Source organism: Ornithorhynchus anatinus, chromosome 1, assembly GCF_004115215.2.
Source record: "Ornithorhynchus anatinus isolate Pmale09 chromosome 1, mOrnAna1.pri.v4, whole genome shotgun sequence".
Classification (NCBI taxonomy): Eukaryota; Metazoa; Chordata; class Mammalia; order Monotremata; family Ornithorhynchidae; genus Ornithorhynchus; species Ornithorhynchus anatinus.
The window spans coordinates 145289216-145307903 of NC_041728.1; the positions used below are offsets into that span (position 1 = coordinate 145289216).

General features: G+C 43.5%; 2 non-coding genes across 2 annotated transcripts; both read right to left on the reverse strand.

The window, feature by feature from the left end:
* Positions 1–6617: 6617 nt before the first annotated feature.
* Positions 6618–6755, reverse strand: LOC114815552. Its single transcript, XR_003763345.1, has one exon. It is a non-coding gene; the product is annotated as a small nucleolar RNA SNORA7 (small nucleolar RNA).
* An 11481-nt stretch (positions 6756–18236) lies between these two features.
* LOC114815917 lies at positions 18237–18374 on the reverse strand. The gene has a single exon (XR_003763712.1). It is a non-coding gene; the product is annotated as a small nucleolar RNA SNORA7 (small nucleolar RNA).
* Between the last annotated feature and the right edge of the window lie 314 nt (positions 18375–18688).

The following is an 18688-nucleotide window of genomic DNA, read 5'->3' on the forward strand; positions in this document are numbered from 1 at the left end:
AGGATTAGAACCCACACCCTCTGACTCCCAAGACCAGGCTCTTTCCATTAAGTCACACTGCTTCTTATATATCCTAGCTCTCTTCTAATCACTGTCTTCTTTCAGAGGCTCAGTTAAGGTTTCTGATTCCTTTAAAGAGGTAAACAAGAGTGATTTTATTTGGATCTTATGTAATCAAGAGTCTACTGTAGCAATTTTAGGAGGAAAAATTCCGAACCCCAAGGTCTTGGAAATAAAAGGGAACTACATGCAAAATGATGGGGAAAGAGGGAAAGTTTGGCCTGCCAGAGTTCAGTAATTGAATACTTATAAAGAGTTGAAATACAGTCCCTGTGTTGGAGATAGTTAGGCTTTAATGTATCTATACAACGTGACCTAGTGGAATGAGCACTGGCCTGGGACTCAGAAGGTCCTGGGTTCTAATTCCAGCTCTACCACTTGTCTGCTGTGTGACCTTAGGCAAGTCATTTAATTTCTCTGGGCCTCACTTCCCTCAACTGTAAAATGGGGATTAAGACTGTGAGCCCCATGTGAGACAAGGACTTTGTGCAACCTTATTACCATGTATCTACCCTAGTGCTTAGAATGGTGCTTGACCCATAGAAAGCACTTAATAAATACCATAATTATAAATTATCATTCTAGAGTTTGTCACCTTTATTATTAGTGTCATTTCTAGTGCAACCTAATGACAGGACTGACTCTGTGGCAGAACTGAACTGCATCACCGTAACTAGGGTCAAAATGTTCTTCTAATGCAGTAAGACAAGCAGCTGATTAGGTTTGACATAAAAACGTAGATCTAGAATACAGATTTGAAAGAGCGAATAAAGTTTCCTGAAAAAGTGAAGATGTTTCATTTTGTTAGAATTAATGGAATGGCTCATTGAAATTTTAGGTCATTTATAAATCATTCATTCATTCATTCATTCAATAGTATTTATTGAGAGCTTACTCTGTGCAGAGCACTGTACTAAGTGCTTGGAATTTACAAATCGGTAACAGATAGAGACAGTCCCTGCCGTTTGATGGGCTTACAGTCTAATCGGGAGAGACAGACGAGAACAATCGGGAAGAATATCTCATTAAAACAATAGCAAGTAAATAGAATCAAGGTGATGTACATCTCATTAACAAAATAAATAGGGTAATGAAGACATATACAGTTGAGCGGACGTTTACAGTGCTGAGGGGATGGGACCGGAGAGGGGGAGGAGCAGAGGGAAAGGGAGGAGAAGAGGGTTCAGCTGCGGAAAGGTGGGGGGGGGGGTTGAGGGAGCAGAGGGAAAAGAGGAGCTCACTCTGGGAAGGCCTCTTGGAGGAGGTGAGCTTTAAGTAGAGTTTTGAAGAGGCGAAGAGAATTAGTTTGGCGAAGGTGAGGAGGGAGGGCATTCCAGGACCGCGGGAGGACGTGGCCCAGGGGTCGATGGCGGGATAGGCGAGAACAGGGGATGGTGAGGAGGTGGGCGGCAGAGGAGAGGAGCATGTGGGGTGGGCGGTAGAAAGAGAGAAGGGAGGAGAGGTAGCAAGGGGCAAGGTGATGGAGAGCCAATATTCTATTTAAACACAGGTTTGCAGCTAAATGGCAGGAGATGAACGTTATTATTTTGATTACCCACAGACCTTCATCTCAGCCAAAACAGCCGCCCAGCATCACTTAGAGGGCAAGGATAGTCAATAAAACTGACAGAGTCCTAAAGGAGAGACTCAGGGATGGGCAAGATTGGGGACCTGCCTATCAAGCCCACTCCTGTACCTCCCCTTATTTGGCTGCTATCACCATTCCTTGTGTCACAAGTGAGTACCCCAAAATTATCCACTATCCAGCTTCCCAAGGTTGGCTGCCAGGAGCTCAGAGGAGTCTTCTCTCCCTCTCCTTCCTTCAGCTTTCAGGCAGACATGTCCCTGTGGTGTAGAGGAGCTATCAAAGTTCCCACACAAGGCAGATACAAAGGTTAGAACCCGAAATAGGTTTTTAATAGACAATTGGAAAGGATTTTTAATGAGCTAATTAGGTAACAGATAGAATGGAATTCCAATCCCAAACACTTTTTGCTTCTCTGGAAATGTTTCTACTCACCTCAGGTTCCTTTCTAGTTCTCTGCAAGCATCCTGGCTTGAGAAGCAGTGGGGTATAGTGGATAGAGCACAGGCTTGGGAGTCAGAGGGTCATGGGTTCTAATCCTGACTGCCACTTGTCAGCTGTGTGACCTTGGACAAGTAACTTAAGTTTTCTATGCCTCAGTTACTTCAGCTGTAAAATGGGGATTGAAACTGTGAGCCCCATGTGGGACAAGGGAGTGTGTCCAATCCAATTTGCTTATATCCATCTCAGCATTTAATACAGTGCCTGGCATATAGTACGCACATAACAAATACCATAATTATTTTTAATATTATTATCTTGCTGCATCTGTTTGACTGGTCCATTCTCCACCTCCTCTCTCAGGGAATTCCAGGTTTCAGTTCATCCCCTCCAGGTCCATCCCTCCCTCAGGATTTATGGATGCTAGGGTCAAACTGTTGCTGATCATTTTACAGGTGAGGTAACTGAGGCCCAGAGAAGTTAAGTGATTTTCCCCCATGGGAAAGGGACTGTGTCCAACCCAATTTGCCTGTACCCACCCCAGTGTTTAGTACAGTGCCTGGCACATAGAAAACACTTAAATACCACAATTATGATTTGTACCCAGACATACAGAATGGAAATGACCCAGCAATTCCTGGTCTTGCCAGGGTTGGAGATTTGCTTCTCTAGAATCCGACAGAAGGACTTCAACATGGAGAACCCTTCTCCTGTGACCTGATCTGCAAGGCCACTTCCCAAGTCTGTGGTCCTGTGCCCTTCCTGTCCCTTCAGCATTTTTTCCCAAAGCTTATTCAAAATAGTTGAAGGGCTTCTCCCCCTCTCCATTCTCCCTTAAATGGGCCCCTTCCTGTTTTCCCAATCCTCTCTTGTGATTGGCTTTGTTGCAGGTGGAGACACCATCTTCAAATTAATTACTAATCTGATTCACCTTCCTTTAAGGAGGGAGCCATTAAGAATGAGCTTTTGGCTTCTTCTTGCAACTTCTGAAGTATCTCCGCCCCACCGGTTCTACATATACATACGTTTTGTCTCCCAATAATAATGATAATAATAAGGGTATTTGATAAGCGCTTGACCTGTGCCCAGCACTGTTCTAAATACTAGGGTATTTACAAGGTAAACAAGTTGGTTACAGTCCCTGTCCCACATGGCACTCTTATTCTTAATCCCCATTTTACAGATGAGGTAAGTGAGGCACAGAGAAGCAAAGTGACTTGCCCAAGGTCACACAGCAGACATTTGACAGAGCCGGTATTAGAACCCAGGTCCTTCCTCCCAAGCCCATGTTCTAACCACCAGGTGACACTGCTTCTTCTTATGGGCATTGCTGCCACAGCAACTTGTCTGGCATCTGCTCATGACTATCTGAAGGGCTGCTTGTCATAATTTGTTGAAAGTTGATGCAAAAACGCTAATCTTCTCTAACCAAAGAAATGGACTTGCAGTGACAGAGATGGTTCACACAGAAAAATTTCCATTTCTATGTACGGGAACACTGAGGTGTGGATCTCTTGAATATCTTTAAAGCATTCTTTCTGAGTGCTCCCCTAGACATTCACCATTCCCTGTGCTCTATGCCCATAAACAAAGAATCACAAACCGAGCACAAAGTTGTTGCCCCTTCAAAATAGATCTCATTTCATTTTGAAAGTCCCATAATTCAAGAGAATAAATCTTATTTTGGAAACTCACTGATATAGGGTTTCCATCTTGATTTTTCCACTGCCACTGAGCCACTTTGAACTTAAACTTTAATCCTCTGTAAAAACATAGCAAATGCTTTTTAATAGCTGATAAAATGAATGAAGAATACTTGGTGAGGTGAATGGAAAAAGCTCTACATACATGTGTAATAAAAATGGCAGGGGGGTGTGAAGTGTGTATGTTTTTGATTCTCCACAGCTTTTTTTTGATCTACTCTCTTCGTGTCTTCATTGAGTTGACATGAAGGAGAGCCAATTAAAATTTGTGATGTTATGGCCCAACTGTCCACACAAACCAAACTAAAATCTTACCTGAGGGAAAGCCCTAGGACAAAATGTTCAAATGTGCACTTAATTGTCCCTAAAAATGAAAATACCACAAAGAGTCAGCCTTTGATAATTGTGCCAAATTGTGATAATGCTCTTAGATTGAAAATCAATCAATCAATGGTATTTATTGAGTGCTTATTGTATGCATGAGTGCTTACTAAGCATGAGTAAGCATGAGTGCTTCACTCCGCTGCCCGGCTCATCTTCCTGCAGAAACATTCTGGGCATGACATACCCCTTCTTAAAAACCTCCAGTGGTTGCCTATCAACCTCCGCACAAAACAAAAACTTCTCACTCTAGGCTTCAAGGCTCTCCATCACTTTGCCCCTTCCTACCTCTCCTCCCTTCTCTCTTTCTACTGCCCACCCCGCCCTCTCCGCTCCTCTGCCACCCACCTCCTCACCTTCCCCCGTTCTCGCCTATCCCGCTGTCAACCCCTGGGCCACATCCTCCCACGGTCCTGAAAAACCCTCCCTCCTCACCTCTGCCAAGCTAATTCGCTTCCCCTCTTCAAAACCCTACTTAGAGCTCACCTCCTCCTAGAGGCCTTCCCACACTGAGCTCCCCTTTTCCCTCTGCTCCCTCTACACCCCCTTCACCTCTCCTCAGCTAAACCCTCTTCTCTCCCCTTTCCCTCTTCTTCTCCCCTTCTCCCATCCCATCCCCTCAGCACTGTACTCGTCCGCTCAACTGTATATATCTTCATTAACCTATTTATTTTGTTAATGAGATGTACATCACCCTGATTCTTTTTATTTGCTATTGTTTTAATGAGATGCTCTTCCCTTCAATTCTATTTATTGCCATTGTTCTTGTCTGTCTGTCTCCCCCCGATTAGACTGTAAGCCCGTCAAACGGCAGGGACTGTCTCTATCTGTTACCAATTTGTACATTCCAAGGGCTTAGTACAGTGCTCTGCACATAGTAAGCGCTCAATAAATACTATTGAATGAATGAATACTATATGAAAAATTGTGAAGCCTAATTTCCAACGATGACTATTGAGAAATTACAGTGTGTTGTACTCAATATAGAATGACCATTCAAGTAATAACCTCAAAATACCCATCCCTCATTTATTTAATTAAAAAAACTTCCTATAATTTTTCCCTCTTCTCTCAGTCATTCACTCTTCATTTGTCCCTTTGGGATGATGATATTGGACCTGTCTGGGTCCCTGGGAAATTAAAATGGAAATGGGACTCCAAGAGCCTCATTAAAGGGTTTGGAATTTTGTCCATTTTGACTAATCTGACACCTCATTTGAGGAATAAGGTACTACTATAACTTCATCAAAATTTGCAGGTCACATTGAAGAAAAGGACTCTATCCAAAAGCTTCATATCCATGCTTATGTAATTTTGTAAAAGTATTTAATTATGGTTTAGGGTAATGTTGCTAATAAATCAGTGTCATCTTTCTAGTACTCATCCCCCATGCTGTTGAATGATGTTGCCTTCTTTCTTTTTTTCTTTTCGTAGTTCAGTCAAGGCTAAAAGGCTGAGATGAAAACAGAGAAATCACCTCATTTTTGTGGGGGGTTAAGAATGTCAGAACAGCTTCATTCCTGTCTTAATTTTGGTTCTTTTAAAAATTACTTTCCCAAATGCCAACCGCTCATTTATTCAGACAAGTTAGGCATTTTTTAAAAAATCTGATATTGGGGGAATATAAAATTCTGGGACAATTCTCAGGAAGCTGCAATAGAATCAGCAGGCAGAAGGAGATGTACTTATTTTGAGCATTTTTGGTGTTTATCTGTCCTCTTATTTTCAAAAGGTGACTGTGGGCATTTTAAGTAGAAGAAAAATGCAGCCAGACTCTAGGAGTGACCCTTGAGTGGTTTCAACTTAGAAATCATAGCTAGTAAACCCATAGAGCTAGGAAGCACCGATTCCTAAAAGTCATGAATTCCAATAGGACATTCACAACCTATTCTGATATTTTACAAGAGACGTAGAAGAGTCAAGGGGAACAGTTATACAAATTTTGTAAAATTAGATTAATGTAGTAGGAAAGATCAGGTAGAGCCCTTTAAAATTGGTATAGTCTTTTGTTCTGGCCAATGGACATTGGTATGAAGATGATCCAGTCATAATCTGGCATTGTCATTACAGTGCCACATTTTAATAAGCAAGTGCACCTGAGGGGGAAAGGAGGCTTTCGACATATTTGATGTTGTGGATTTGGACACTATGAAATGATCATCTCCATTAAGCTGATGAACTAATTAGGGCACTTCCTAAGTGCTTAATATATGGTAAGCATTGTTCTAAGTGCTGGGGTCTTGTCTTACACTGTCGAGTCCTCTCTGACCTGTAGAAACTCCATGGACACATCTCTCCCTGAACACCCCACCTCCATCTGCAATTATTCTGGTAGTGTATCAGTAGAGTTTTCTTGGTAGAAATACTGCCTTCTTCCATGCAGTAAACCTGAGTCTCTGCCCTCGACTCTCTCCCATGCCGCTGCTGCCCAGCAAAGGGGAGTTTTGATTTATAGCAGAGTGCCTTCCACTCACTAGCCACTGCCACAGCTAGGAATGGAATGGGAAGACATCTGCTTAACTCTCCCTCCCATAGCTGAGACTGGAAGAGTACTGGAAACTCTCCAGGTGTGTTCCTGAGAGGGGAGTGCTGGCTAAATACAGGTTAATTAGATTGGACACAATCCCTCTCCAATATGAGGCTCAAAGTCTAAGTAGGAGAGAGATGAGGTACTGAATCCCCATTTTACAGATGAGGAAACCTAAGACAGAGAAGTTAAGTGACTTGCCCAAGATGACACAGAAGGCAATTGGCAGAGCCAAGATTAGAATCCAGGTCCTCCAACTCAAAGTCCGTGCTCTTTCCACTAGGCCATGCTACTTCTACTAAAGGTCCTTTAGTTTATCCAGCACTTTACCAAGTAGGCATAGTGATAGTATTCATTAAATGCTTCATGTGTGCTGAGGGAGGGGAGAAGATAAACAGGTGGGAATAAAATATAGTCCTTCACCCCTCATGGGGCTCATAATCTAAAACTTTAAGTGGGAAGAAACGTTTGGAGACAGACACAGCAGGAGTGATGTGTTGTGACACAACACAAACATATAAAATAGGCTTAAAACCATTTCAGCCGGTCATTGTGATGGAAGTTTTTCCTAAATTTACCCAAATCAGATGATGTGCATGTGATTTTTCTTTGTGCCCCCAAAATGGAAAAAAAACCCAACTCATGTAAAGGAAAACAACTTTCTGATAGATTCAATTAAAAGCCAGTTTAGCCTGTTTTCCAAGGGTTGTCCAAAGACTCAGAAAAATCAGTTATAATGGCAGAAAGAATAATATAGAGATGGTAAAAATAGAAAGGTCGGAACAGTCCAAGCTCCTTGTTACCAGTGATAGAGTAGTAGAACGTCAAGAATTCTAAAGCCTGCTCTGATGAGTGGTTTAGTACCGTACATTGTGCTGGCAAGGTTAATATGTTATGTCTTAGCTAAGGTGCCATTCTCTAGACTGGTGGTACAGACAAATTGCTCTGTTGAAAGGTTAGCTTTAAAGGGCACCTAAGATCGAAACAGAACAACCTAGTGTAGAAGATGAGGCGTCATGAATTTTGCAATTGGAGAGTGGAAATCTTGGTTGGGAACAGATTCTGAAGAGCATCAGCAGCTAAATAAAAGATTGACATTTATTTCAAATGTGGGACTTTCCAGACAGTAATTTCCTCAGAAATAAAATAACCTTAAGGACAAAATGGTGAAGCAATTAGTCGATAGTGTTTATTTTGCAACTATTGTGTGTGAAACTCCATACTGAGCACTTGAAAGCATATGATAAAATGAATTCACATGAGCTTTGTTGTTCTCGTGAGAGACATTAAAATAAAACTACAAGATATGTAAATAGGTGCTAAGGAGGAGTTGTGAGTACTTAAGTGTTTAAGTGATGTGGAAATGCTAAAATGGCATATAAGGTGAGGAGATGAGAAACTGATCATATTCATTCATTCATTCAATAGTATTTATTGAGCGCTTACTATGTGCAGAGCACTGTACTAAGCGCTTGGAATGAACAAGTCGGCAACAGATAGAGACAGTCCCTGCCGTTTGACGGGCTTACAGTCTAATCGGGGGAGACGGACAGACAAGAACAATGGCAATAAACAGCGTCAAGGGGAAGAACATCTCGTAAAAACAATGGCAACTAAATAGAATCAAGGCGATGTACATTTCATTAACAAAATAAATAGGGTAATGGAAATATATACAGTTGAGCGGACGAGTACAGTGCTGAGGGGATGGGAAGGGAGAGGGGGAGGAGCAGAGGGAAAGGGGGAAAAGAGGGTTTAGCTTCAGAGAGGTGAACGGGAGGTGGTAGAGGGAGTAGAGTGAGAAGGGGTGCTCAGTCTGGGAAGGCCTCTTGGAGGAGGTGAGTTTTAAGTAGGGTTTTGAAGAGGGGAAGAGAATCAGTTTGGCGGAGGTGAGGAGGGAGGGCGTTCCAGGACTGCGGGAGGACGTGGCCCAGGGGTCGACGGTGGGATAGGCGAGACCGAGGGACGGTGAGGAGGTGGGCGGCAGAGGAGCGGAGCGTGCGGGGTGGGTGGTAGAAAGAGAGAAGGGAGGAGAGGTAGAAAGGGGCAAGGTGATGTAGAGCCTTGAAGCCTAGAGTGAGGAGTTTTTGTTTGGAGCGGATCATATGAGACCTTCTGCAGGAGATATGATTTTAGAAGCACTTTGAAGATGGAGAGAGCTGTGGTCTAGGAGATATGAAGGAGAAGGAAGTTCCAGGTAAAGAGGAGGGTGTGGCCAAGAGTTGGCATTGGGATCAATCATCAATCACATTTATTGGCACTTACTGTGTGCAGGGTTCTGCTTGGGGAAGTACGACATAATATAACAGACATATTCCCTGCCCACAACAAGCTTACAGTCTAGAGAGCGAGACAGACATTCATATAAATAGATTAGGGATATCTACATAAGTGCTGTGGGGCTGGGTCACACAGGAGGGAGTGGGAAAAGAGAAAATGAGAGCTTAGTCAAGGAAGGCCTCTTGGAGAAGATGGGCCTTCAGTAAGGCTTTGAAGGTAGGGAAAGTAATTTGTTTGTCAAATATGAAAAAAGTGGGGTGTTCTAGGCCAGTGGCGGGACTTAGATGAGAGAAGAGAAGAGACAAGAATGAGGATTGATGAGTACATTAGCTTGAAAGAAATGAAGAATAAAAGTTGGGGTCAGGTGGGACAAGAGAATAGACAAGTTGTATTAATTCATTCATTCATTCATTCAGTCGTATTGATTGAGCACTTACTGTGTTCAGGGAACTGTATTAAGTGCTGGGTAAGTATAATTCAGCAATAAAGAGCAATAAATCCATCCCCACACCTGTCTTACAGTCTAGAAGGGAGGAGACAGACATCAACACAAGTAAACAGGCATCAATATAAATGAATAGAACTATAGATAAGTACATATATACATATCCCCCTCAGGGTCTCACCTGGAGAATTTCTAGGAAGAGCTGAGAGGTACCAGTCTCGGGTACAGGAGGGATAGTCAAGGAGAGACATACTCATTCCATTCCCAGCTTGAGCAGTGTCTAACGAGTGGAAGGCCATTGGCTACAAGTCAAAATTCACCCATGCTGGGTAGCAGCAGCATGGGAGAGAGTCGAGGGTGGTAACTTGAATTTACTGCGCGGAAGGTGGCAATGGCAAACCACTTCCATATTTTTACAACTCTATGGATCCACTACCAAAACAAGTGCAGATGGAGAGCGGGGGTATTTTGGGAGAAATGCATCCCCAGTGTTGCTCTGGGTCAGAAACGACTTGATGGCCAAAAACAAGATATATATATATATGTATATATGTATGTATATATACAAGTGCTGTGGGGCGGGGGGGTTGGAGGGAGAGCAAAGGGAGTGAGTTGGGGCAATGTGGAGGGGAGGGGGAGATGAGGAAAAAGGGGGCTTAGTCTGGGAAGGCCTCTTGGAGGGGGAAATGTGATTATTTGGTGGATTTAAGGAGGGAGGGCATTCCAGGCCAGAGGTAGGATGTGGACCAGGGGTCGACAGCGGGACAGGCGAAAATGAGACATGAGACACAGTAAGAAGGTTAGCACCAGGGGAGCTGAGTGTGTGGGCTGGGATATAGAAGGAGAGAAGGAAGGTGAGTTGAGAAGGGGCAAGGTGATGGGGAGCTTTGAAGCCAACATTGAGAAGTTTTTGTTTGATATGAAGTTGATAGACAACCACTGGAGATTTTTGAGAAGGGGGGCGTGACATTCCCAGAAGGTTTTTTTCGAAAGATAATCCAGGAGGCAGAGTGAAGTGTGGTCTGAAGTGGGGAGAGACAGGAGGTTGGGAGATCAGAAAGGAGGCTGATGCAGTAATCTAGTCAGGATTGGATAAGTGATTGTACTAAAGTGGTATGATCATATTGTATTGACTGAATGCCACAAAGTTAATGGTCAAAGGTTGATTCAGGGAGAAATGGATAACCAACTAAAGTTTGGGAGGAGTGGGGTGATGTGAGCAGAATGATGCTTTTTTAAAAAAACGAGAAGGTAGAAGAGTGAAGGCCTGGGATCTAATCCTGGCTTTGCCACTTGTCTCCTGTGCCACCTTGGGCAAGTCACTTAACTTCTCTGTACCTCAGTTACCTCATATATAAAGTGGGGATCAATGTTGTGAGCCCCATGTGGGACAGGGACTGTGTCCAACCTAATTAGCTTGTTTTTATCTCAGCATTTAGTACACTGCCTAACTCACAGTAAGTGCTTAAATACCATAAAAAGTACAAATGGAGAGGAGAGTGGAGGAGGCAAGGAGAGCAACCAGGAAGCTGACACAACAGTCCAACTGAGATATGACAAAGGCCTGGAGTAGTGCAATGAATGTTTGGAGGGAGAGGAGGAACAAGTATTGAAAATCTGTACAAGTAAAACCATTAGGATGTGGCAACAGATTGAATATGGGAGTTGGAAGACAGGGAGGGAGGAGTGGGGAAACATGGACTGTACGTTTTTGTAAAAAAATTATCCGGGCAGCAGAATGAAATATGGACCAAAGTGCGGAGAGACAGGGAGGTTGGTGCATTAAATCAGTTCTATTAATTAATTGGTATTTCCTCCTTTGTCCTGTTATTCTCTTCCCTACCTACCCATTCCATGTCTTTCTTAGTGAGCTTCAGGAATGAACAGAACTCATGGATCAAAGAACAAGTATTTTTATTTCTGAGAACATGCTGTGTTTTTTTTTTACGGTACTTTTAAGCGCTTACTATGTGTCAGGCACTATACTGGATAGCTGCAAGTTAAACAGGTTGGATACAGTCCCTGTCCCACATGGGGCTCACAGTCTTAATCCCCATTTAAAAATGAGGTAACTTAGGCACAGAGAAATGAAGTGACTAGCCCAAGGTCACACAGCAGACAAGTGACAGGGCCAGGATTAGAACCCAGGTCCTTCTGATTCCCCCAACCTGTGTTCTATTTACTAGGGCACACTGCTTTTCTTTAGTGGTGCACAACGAAGGTGGATCCATCAGTAGTTTCAGTCTCACGGATGGCAGCCTCACCATTCAGTAGAAGGACAGCGTACTTAGGCTCTCGACAGGAGAGATCACTTAGAGGATGCAGAGCTTACTGTAAAAATCTCAGGCTCCAAAAAATCAGCCCTGTAAATTAGCTGTGGCCCTCAAAGTAAGGTCATAAAATAAATTCAGGTTTGGGGTAGAAATTTTGTAATTTGACATGCTTGTTAATAATGCCAATAATAATTGTGGTATTTGTTAAATGTTTAAGATGTGCTAGGACACTGTACTAAGCACTGGGGTGGATACAAGATAATCACGCTGGACACAATCCCTTTCCCACAGCCTCGATCCCCATTTTACAGATGAGCGACCTTAGGTACAGAGTAGTGAAGTGATTCTCCCAAGGTCACACAGCAGACAAGTGGCAGAGCCGGAATTAGAACCCAGGTCTCTCTGACTCCAAGACCCATGCTCTATCCGCTAGATCATGCTGCTTCTCATGGATTACTGTCTGCTTTGCTGTATTCTATTATCATATCTGCAATAGGGAAACTACAGAGCAGTTTGAAAAAATTAAATGACCTTGAGGGGAAATTATTTTCCGGTAGTGACCAGTGTGAGCCCGGCCTCATTTTCAAAATGAAAAAAGGAGGATTGTAACTAGCATTTTGTTTTTGTCACAATTCATCATTCTTTTCCATTAAGACAAAGCCTTAGAGCAATGATGTAAATGTCTTTGGTGGTGCCTCCACATTGGCCCAGGAACATGCATGATTGACATCTGATGACTGAAGGTTCAGGTCATCCTCTCCTCTCTTCCCATCTTCATCATCAGAGGAAGTTGTCAAGTGTTTACTGTGTGCAGATCATTGTGCTAAGGGCTTGGGAGAGAGTGCTAGAGTAAATAGCATGATCCCTGCCTTCAACATCCTGAATGGACATAGGGACTACTTTGTCTTTTGACAACTGGAATAGCATCGAAGGGTAGAGAGACTTTTTAAAGGTCACCAGTGATCGGCATGGTGTAGTGGATAGAACACTGGCCTGGGAGTCAGAAAGTCATGGGTTTTAATCCCGGCTCTGCCGCTTGTCTGCTCTGTAACTTTGGGTAAGTCACTTCACTTCTCTGTGCTTCTGTTCCCTATGTTAAATGGGGATTGAGACTATGAGCCCCAAGTGGGAGAGGGACTATGACCATCCTGATTTGCTTGTGTCCATCCCAGCACTTAGTAGAGTGTCTGGCACATAGAAAGTGCTTCAAAAATACAATAATTATTATTATCTCCACCTAGTCAAATCCAACTGCCTCTACTCCATGCTAATCCTCCTTGATCTCCCAGCTGCCTTTGACACTACCAATCACTCTCTTCTCCTGGAAACGTTATCCAACTTTGGCTTCACTGACACTGTTCTCTCCTGGTTTCTGGTTTTTTGGGGTTTTTTTATGGTATTTGTGAAGTATTTACTATGTGCCAGGCGCTGTACTGAGCGCTGGGATAAATACAAGCTAATTAGCTTGGTCACAGACCCTGTCCCACATGGGGTTCACAATCTTAATCTCCATTTCACAGCTGAGGTAACCGAGGCACAGAGAAGTTAAGTTACTTGCCCAAGGTCACACAGCAGACAAGTAGCGGACTGGGATTAGAACTAAGATCCTTCTGACTCCTTGGCCCCTGCTCTATCCATTAGGCCATGCTGCTACCCTCCTATCTCTCTGGCTGCTAATTCTCAGTTGCTTTCACAGGCCCCTCCTTTGCTTCCCACCCCTTAATTGTGGGAATCCCTTATGGCTTAGTTCTGGGTCCCCTTCTATTCTCCATCTATACCCACTCCCTTGGAGAATTCCTTCACTTCCATGGCTTCAACTACCATCTCCATGCGGATTATTCCCAAATCTACATCTCCAGCCTTGATTTTTCTCCCTCTCTGCAGGCTCATATTTCCTCTTGCTTTTTGTCAATCCCTCTAGACTGTAAACTCTCTGTGGGCTGGGAATTCTTCTAACAACTCTGTTATATTGTACTCTCCCAAGTCCTTAGTATAGTGTTTTGCACACAGTAACTGGTCAGTTAATATCAATGATTGATTGATAATGTTTTCCCAGAAAAAAGGGTGACATTTTAATCAATGCCAAAATTGAAAATAAATACAAAAGAAAATCCAGAATGAAACCCCAAATTGAAACCCAGAAGACTGCTCCTACTCATTTGATGAACTTTACCCTCGAGGTTTGGCTAACAATGGTTGTCTTTTTAAGCACATACTATGTGCTAAGCACTAGGGTTGGGAAATGAAGGCCAGATTGGATGCAGATCTTATCCTACATGGACTGACAATTTAGGTGGTAGCAAGAGCAGACATCTTCCCTCCACTGTACTGATGAGGAAGCTGAGACACAGAGAGATTAAGTGATTACTCGAGGTGACATAGCTGGGTGATGGCAGAGCTGGGATTAAGCTCCTGACTTCTAGTGGTATGTTCTTTCCATTAGGCCATGATGGCTCCCTGGAGATAAGGTGGCTCCTTACTACGAGGGAAGGCTAAGTCTCAAAGCATTGTGGTCCAGTGGAACGAGCACGGGCCTGGTTGTCAAAGGGCCTGGATTCTAATTCCAACTTTGCTTCCGAGAGACCTAGGACAAGACACTTAACTCCTCTATGTCCTGGTTTCCTCTTATGTAAAATGAGGATTAAATACATGTTGTCCCTCCTCCTCAGACTGTGAGATCCATGGGGGACAGGAACTGTGTCCAACCTGATTAATTTGTGTTTACCCTAGCATTAAGACCAGTACTTAACCCAAAATAATCATTGAATAATAATGATAATGATAATAACGATAATAATGAGGTAATAACCTTCCTGAGCCAGAGATAGGAAAGAAGAAAGCAAGTTTTTGACTTGAATCTGCTCATTTGGTTCCTGGGAAATACTGGTTCTCTTTTCCCTCTCTATAATTCCCCTGCCCACTTTCAACCAGACATCTGATTGGATGGTTTGAAATCACATAGCTCTCACAACTGTCTCTCAAGAGGCTGGTCATGACTGCCATCCTGAAGCAAGCTTAAAAAGAAAATCAAGATACAGTTTTGACTTGTAGAAGGAGAGGGGAGTGCTGAAGGTTGTTGGGAATGTGGCAGATTTGGGGTATAGGGACTGGGGAAAGAAGCCAGGAGTCACAGGGAAAGGGGAGTTGAGGTATGTGGGGGTGGAGTAGGTAAGATGGGTAAATTTCAAAGTCGAGGTGTGGAGTAGCTAAGATGGAGGACTCGACTGGGAAAGCCTGGGTGGGTGCTTCTACTGAAGTAAAAGTCGACTATGCTATCATAGAAGGCATATTATTGTGTAATGATAAACAATCAGTGGTATTAATTGAGCACTTACTGTGTGCTGAGCACTTTCCTAAGTGTTTGGAAGAGTACAAGTGTTTGGAATAGTACAAGCACTATTACTCCAAGCATTGGATAATAGGGTTGGACACAGTCCCTGTCTCACAAGGGGCTCACAGTCTCAATCCCCATTTTCCAGATGAGGGAACTGAGGTGCAGAGAAATGACGCCCGGAATCACATAGCAGACAAATGTCAGAGCCAGATTAGAACCCAGATCTTACGACTCCCAGACCCTTACTCTTTCCTCTATATGATTAATTCATTCATTCATTCAATAGTATTTATTGAGCGCTTACTATGTGCAGAGCACTGTACTAAGCGCTTGGGATGAACAAGTCGGCAACAGATAGAGACGGTCCCTGCCGTTTGACGGGCTTACAGTCTAATCAGGGGAGACGGACAGACGAGAACAATGGCAATAAACAGCGTCAAGGGGAAGAACATCTCATAAAAACAATGGCAACTAGATAGAATCAAGGCGATGTACAATTCATTAACAAAATAAATAGGGTAACGAAAATATATACAGTTGAGCGGACGAGTACAGTGCTCTGGGGATGGGAAGGGAGAGGTGGAGGAGCAGAGGGAAAAGGGGAAAAAGAGGGTTAAGCTGCGGAGAGGTAAAGGGGGGATGGCAGAGGGAGTAGAGGGAGAAGAGGAACTCAGTCTGGGAACGTCTCTTGGAGGAGGTGAGTTTTAAGTAGGGATAATCAACAGGAACCTGAAAAATGGTTTGGGGAATGTCTTTGGTTCTGCCTTCTTTCTCTTCCCAAATAATTTTTCAAGATTGCCCAGCAAAGTCACCAGTGAATATGATGCATTCCCTAGTCGCTGAAGAATCCGGCTCAACAATCCTGCTTCCCCTTACCTGGGGCAGGAAGAGGGAGTTAGCTTCATAATTCCCTATTTTATTAGTACAAATCTTAATGGTGATAATAATAGATGTTCTAGAGAATCATAAAAATAATCAAACTTCTTCAGGCAAGTTAAATAAGGAACTTCCTAAAAGCAATAAGCAAGTTATTGAGGCTAAGACCCATGATTAGTATCCCTTCTGGGTGTAAATTGTTTTGCTCTCTATATGAGAAAAAACACCCTGAATTAGCTGTCCCTTGTGTCACCATCAAAAGAGAGATTCAAACTACACTTTGCTGGCTGCTTTTTGTACGCATGAGGCAAACAATGGAACCTACTTGATTTTGGTTTTCTTTGGCTTATGCAGTACTGAAGAGCCCAATTAACTGAACTGAACTCTCTGCTTTAATGATGAATGTAAAAGGACTCATATAGAGAATAAAAGCCTTGGGGTTGGAAACTTTCATTTGTAGAAGAAATTAAAGGTCCATTCTTATTTGGTAGAAGCTTAGAAGCTGAGTTTTGGTAAACAAAGGAGTTTTACAAGATTTAATTATTCCAAGACTATGTTCAATGTTTTTAGACTCCTGAATGCTATTTTTTTAATAAACGTACATCTGTGTGGTTTTAAAGCTCATGAACCCAGTGTATCATTTTTGTTTGTTCTTGAGAACCACCAAAGGGAAATCTATCATAACAAAGAAAATTAAACCTTGCAATTTACTTCCAACAATGATGAGCAAAAGGCCCCACATTTTGGGGGTTATGAACTCCTACTCCCATCCCAGCCTGGAACAAACCCCTGTCGACCACTGGCCAATGCAGAAAAAGACTGGCTGAGGGATGCCCACATTGGATCATCTGATCAATGGTGCATCCCACCCAGATTTCTGCCTCTGATAGTGGCACCACAGATGTTTGGAGAAAGAACTGATGGGTCACTTGGCAAGTGTTTGTGGGGAAAGAGAGCTTGATGCTTCTTCTTCCCTTGCTTATTGCCTTGTTTTAGTTTCTCTGACCCATAGAGGTGAGAGCACAGGAGTCAAAAAGAGGAACCAGTAAGATGTAGTTCTAAGCAGAGCTTCAGATGACTCCAGGAACTGGTAAGTGATAATAATAACAATGGTAATCGTTAAGTGCTTACTATGTGCCAGACACTATACTGAGCACGGGGGTGGAATACAAACACATCAGGCTGGATAGAGTCCCTGTCCCACATGGAGCTCATAGTCTTAATTCCCATTTTGCAGATGAGGTTACTGCGGCACAGAGAAGTGAAGTGATTTGCCCAAGGTCACACTGCAGACAAGTGGTGGAGGTGGAATTAGAACCCAGGTCCTTCCGACTCCCAGGTCTGTGCTCTATCCACTCCACCATGCCTCTTCTCCAAGTAAGCTCCATGAGGGCAAGGAGTATGTCTACAACTGTATTGTATTCTCCCACATGCTTACTGTGGCGAGCCCAAAACATGCTGCCTTATTTGTGACTGTGATCCTGTGAACAACAACAAGGAAGAGACTTTGCAAAGGCACTGATGGGCTCTACCTGAGACAGGTGATTGCGGGTCTGTGGTGGCGGAACAAGGAGGGAGGGAAGGGCTTTCTCTCCCTGTTCTACCCAGTAATGGGTCTGGAGCAATCAGTGACTGCTTAGAGCCACAGCTGTGACATCTAAGGCAGATAAAAGGCACTCATTTTGAATTGTGAGGAAGCACACAAAGGAGAAGCAAGCATTGAGGGAGAGGCACTAAGCGAGAAGGAAGCAGGAGAGCAGCACATGGAAGCAGAAAGAAGAAGCATTGGCAGAATGGACTCCCCTGAGCAACAGACTGGTAGTGGACCTTTGGTGGAGTTGAGTATGTATGTGTCACTCCCTTGTGTTTTGGTAAAACTAAGTAAAAAACTTTCCACAGTAAACTTGGTGGTTGGTGGTGTGGTCTGATTCTTTTACATGTCACTGAAGCTCCCTGGTCCGAGAGAGCCTCGTTGGTACAAACCAGGGAGCTCATGACACTTACTACATGATCTGTACAAGGTGAACAAAATATGGTGTTGGTCAACATTGTTGGACTTTTTTAAAAAAATGTTTTTGTCAAGTACTTACTCTGTGCCGGGCATTGTTCTAAGAGCTGTAGTCTTGTCTTAAGCTGATGAGTTGTCTCCAACCCATAGTGATACCATGGACTCATCTCTCCCAGAATAACCCCACTCTCCATCTGCAATGGCTCAGATAGTGGATCCATAGAGTTTTCTTGGAAAAATCCACAAGCGCTTTACCATTGCTTCCTTCCGCACGGTAGCCTTGAGCCTCCTCCCTCGACTTCCTCCCATGTCGCTGCTGCCCAGCTTGTAGCAGATTGTCTTCCACTAGCTAGCCACGGGCCAAGCTAGGAATGGAATGGGTAGGCCTCTGTTTGACTCTCCCTCCTGTAGCCGAGACTGGTAGAGGACTGGAAGCTCTCCAGGTGTGTCCCTGAGAGGACAAGAGCTGCAGTAGATGCACATTAATCAGGTTGGACATAGTCCATTTCCCACATGGGGCTCACAGTCCTAATCTCCATTTTACAGGTAAGGTAACTGAGGCACTGAGAAGTTATTTGCCCAAGGTCACACACAGACAAGTGGTGGAGCCAAAATCAGACCTGGGCCCTTCTGATTCTCAGACTCATGCTCTGTCATAGGCCATGCTGCTTCTCTGAATTCAAAGCCAATGCAAGGATGAGGGGTTAGAGATTACACATCTGCTAAAGTTGTATAGTCAGAGAAGAAGACCAAATCTGGGGGAGGTAAAAGTGGG